This window comes from Oncorhynchus masou, unplaced genomic scaffold (genome assembly GCF_036934945.1).
Source record: "Oncorhynchus masou masou isolate Uvic2021 unplaced genomic scaffold, UVic_Omas_1.1 unplaced_scaffold_5522, whole genome shotgun sequence".
Lineage (NCBI taxonomy): Eukaryota > Metazoa > Chordata > Actinopteri > Salmoniformes > Salmonidae > Oncorhynchus > Oncorhynchus masou.
Genome location: NW_027011938.1, coordinates 17,570 through 21,562, shown reverse-complemented (window position 1 = coordinate 21,562; position 3,993 = coordinate 17,570). Strand labels below are relative to the sequence as shown.

Below are 3,993 nucleotides of genomic sequence, written 5' to 3'. Positions count from 1 at the left end.
AACATGGTCCAGCATCCCTGTGGAACGCTTTCAACACCTTGTAGAGTCAACATGGTCCAGCATCCCTGTGGAACGCTTTCAACACCTTGTAGAGTCAACATGGTCCAGCATCCCTGTGGAACGCTTTCAACACCTTGTAGAGTCAACATGGACCAGCATCCCTGTGGAACGCTTTCAACACCTTGTAGAGTCAACATGGGCCAGCATCCCTGTGGAACACTTTCAACACCTTGTAGAGTCAACATGGACCAGCATCCCTGTGGAACGCTTTCAACACCTTGTAGAGTCCATGTCCCGACGAATGTCCTGATGAATTGAGGCTGTTCTGAGGGGAAAAGGGGAGCAACTCAATATTAGGAAGGTGTTCCTAATGTTTTGTTCACTCCGTGTAAGTACCTATCCAGGACTTTGAATGACGGTCAAAATCAATTAATAATTAGTAGCATGATACATTTTATTTATCCCAATTAGGACATGCTGTATCTTTTATGATGAATTTTAGAAGCCCAAGTGATTATTTGTCCACCATATACCTAAGCTGCTTAATCAGTAAACATATTTGTAATTTAACAGACTCTGATCCAGAGCCACTACAGTAGTGAGTCATTTAGTAGACTCTCTGAGTAGAGCCACTACAGTAGTGAGTCATTTAGCAGACTCTCTTATCCAGAGCCACTACAGTAGTGAGTCATTTAGTAGACTCTCTGAGTAGAGCCACTACAGTAGTGAGTCATTTAGTAGACTCTCTGATCCAGAGCCACTACAGTAGTGAGTCATTTAACAGACTCTGATCCAGAGCCACTACAGTAGTGAGTCATTTAACAGACTCTGATCCCAGATTCAATACAGTAGTGAGTCATTTAGCAGACTCTCTGATCCAGAGCCACTACAGTAGTGAGTCATTTAGCAGACTCTCTGATCCAGAGCCACTACAGTAGTGAGCCACTAGGCAGATCTTCTGGATCCAGAGCCACTACAGTAGTGAGTCATTTAGCAGACTCTCTGATCCAGAGCCACTACAGTAGGAGCCATTGAGGGATTCTCTGATCCAGGAGCCACTACAGAAGGGAGTCATTGTGAGACTCTCTGATCCAGAGCCACTACAGTAGTGAGTCATTTAGCAGACTCTCTGAGTAGAGCCACTACAGTAGTGAGTCATTTAGCAGACTCTCTTATCCAGAGCCACTACAGTAGTGAGTCATTTAGTAGACTCTCTGAGTAGAGCCACTACAGTAGTGAGTCATTTAGTAGACTCTCTGATCCAGAGCCACTACAGTAGTGAGTCATTTAACAGACTCTCTGAGTAGAGCCACTACAGTAGTGAGTCATTTAGTAGACTCTCTGAGTAGAGCCACTACAGTATGGTCATTTCAGACTCTCTGATCCAGAGCCACTACAGTAGTGAGTCATTTAGCAGACTCTAGTCCAGAGCCACTACAGTAGTGAGCCATTTAGTAGAGTCACTACAGTAGTGAGTCATTTAGTAGACTCTCTGATCCAGAACCACTACAGTAGTGAGTCATTTAGCAGACTCTCTGATCCAGAGCCACTACAGTAGTGAGTCATTTAGCAGACTCTCTGATCCAGAGCCACTACAGTAGTGAGCCATTTAGTAGACTCTCTGAGTAGAGCCACTACAGTAGTGAGTCATTTAGTAGACTCTCTGATCCAGAGCCACTACAGTAGTGAGTCATTTAGCAGACTCTGATCCAGAGCCACTACAGTAGTGAGCCATTTAGTAGAGTCACTACAGTAGTGAGTCATTTAGTAGACTCTCTGATCCAGAACCACTACAGTAGTGAGTCATTTAGCAGACTCTCTGATCCAGAGCCACTACAGTAGTGAGTCATTTAGCAGACTCTCTGATCCAGAGCCACTACAGTAGTGAGCCATTTAGTAGACTCTCTGAGTAGAGCCACTACAGTAGTGAGTCATTTAGTAGACTCTCTGAGTAGAGCCACTACAGTAGTGAGTCATTTAGTAGAGTCACTACAGTAGTGAGTCATTTAGTAGACTCTCTGATCCAGAACCACTAGTAGGGTCATTTATAGACTTTCTGATCCAGAGCCACTACAGTAGTGAGTCATTTAGCAGACTCTGATCCAGAGCCACTACAGTAGTGAGCCATTTAGTAGAGTCACTACAGTAGTGAGTCATTTAGTAGACTCTCTGATCCAGAACCACTACAGTAGTGAGCCATTTAGTAGACTCTCTGAGTAGAGCCACTACAAAGAAGAGTCATTAGTAGACTCTCTGAGTATTGCACTACAGTAGTGAGTCATTTAGTAGACTCTCTTGGATCTGCTCACCACAGTAGTAATAATGAGTAGAGTCACTACAGCAGAGTCATTTAGTAGACTCTCTGATCCAGAACCAGTTCACAGCAGTAGTGAGTCATTTAGCAGACTCTCTGATCCAGAGCCAATACAGTAGTGAGTCATTTAGCAGAGTCTCTGATCCAGAGCCACTACAGTAGTGAGTCATTTAGCAGACTCTCTGATCCAGAGCCTCTACAGTAGTGAGTCATTCAACAGACTCTCTGATCCAGAGCCACTATAGCAGTGAGTCATTTAACAGACTCTCTGATCAAGAGCCACTACAGCAGTGAGTGCGTACATTTTCATATGGGAATCGACCCCACAACGCTCTACCAACTGAGCCACACTGAACCTTCCTACTGTATACTGGTAGGAATTTGAACCAGTTTGTTACAACAGGAAAATAATTGTGCAGCAACAGGAAATGTGTATTATAATGAATGGTAAGAGGCTGCGCTCTTTGGTCTTTACTAAAAATCATAGTGCATAAATAAAACACAAAGACGCAAAAATTTGTGTTCTCAGGCCGTCCTCAGTGTGGATGTCAGCGCACACACTCCTGTCTTCTACAGATCATTTCATGTCACATGGCCAAGAAAGAAAACATCAAAGCATAACAGAAGGTACAGTGATCACTAACCTGTCCTCCAAGCCTTGCTTGTCAATCACCAAATATACTTTATGGCCAAAAGTATGTGAACACCTGCTTGTTGAACAACATCATTATAAAATCATGGGCTTTAATATGGAGTTAGTCCCCTCTTGCTGCTATAACAGCCTCCAGTCTTCTGGGATGGCTTTCTACTAGATGCTGGAACATTGCTTCCATTCAGCCACAAGAACATTAGTGATGTCTGGTGCTGATGCTGGCGATTTAGGCCTGGGCATGCAATCGGGCGGCTCCAATTCATCCCCAAGGTATTCGATGGGGTTGAGGTCAGGGCTCTGTGCAGGCCCGCTCACAAGTTCTTCCATACAGATCTCGACAAACCATTTCTGTATGGGCCTCGCTTTGTGCTCGGGGGCATTGGCATGCTGAAACAGGCGGGCCTTCTCAAGCTGTTGCCACAAAGTTTAGAAGCACAAAATGTCAACACACACACACCTGACTTCTACAGTGTGCTGAATGTCATTGTATGCTGCAGCGTTAAGGTTTCCCTTCCATGAACTAAGGGGCCAAACCATGAAAAACAGCCGCAGACCATTATTCCTCCTCCACCAAACTTACAGTTGGCACTATGCAGGTAGTGTTCTGGCATCCGCCAAACCCAGATTCCGTCCGTCGGACTGCCAGATGGTGAAGCGGATTGGATTCTTCACTCCAGAGAACAAGTTTCCACTGCTCCAGAGTCCAATGGCGGCGAGCTTTACACCACCTCCAGTCGCTGTTTGGCATTGAGCATGGTGATCTTAGGCTTGTGTGCGGCTGAATGGCCATGGAAACCATTTCATGAAGCTTCCCGATGAACAGTTCTTATGCTGATGTTGCTTCCAGAGGCGGTTTGGAACTCGGTAGTGAGGGTCATGTAACCAAGGACAGAGGCGTTTGGAACTCGGTAGTGAGTGTTGTAACCGAGGACAGATGCGGGCTTGGAACTCGGTAGTGAGGGTTGTAACCGAGGGCAGAGGCGGTTTGGAACTCCGTAGGGAAAGTGTTGCAACCGAGGACAGAGGC

General features: G+C 45.4%; 1 long non-coding RNA gene across 1 annotated transcript; it reads left to right on the top strand.

Moving 5' to 3' along the window:
- The first annotated feature begins 1,085 nt into the window (after positions 1 to 1,085).
- LOC135536068 (uncharacterized) lies at positions 1,086 to 3,076 on the top strand. Its single transcript, XR_010454937.1, has 3 exons — positions 1,086 to 1,345; positions 1,425 to 2,035; positions 2,385 to 3,076. It is a non-coding gene; the product is annotated as an uncharacterized LOC135536068 (long non-coding RNA).
- Positions 3,077 to 3,993: the final 917 nt, after the last annotated feature.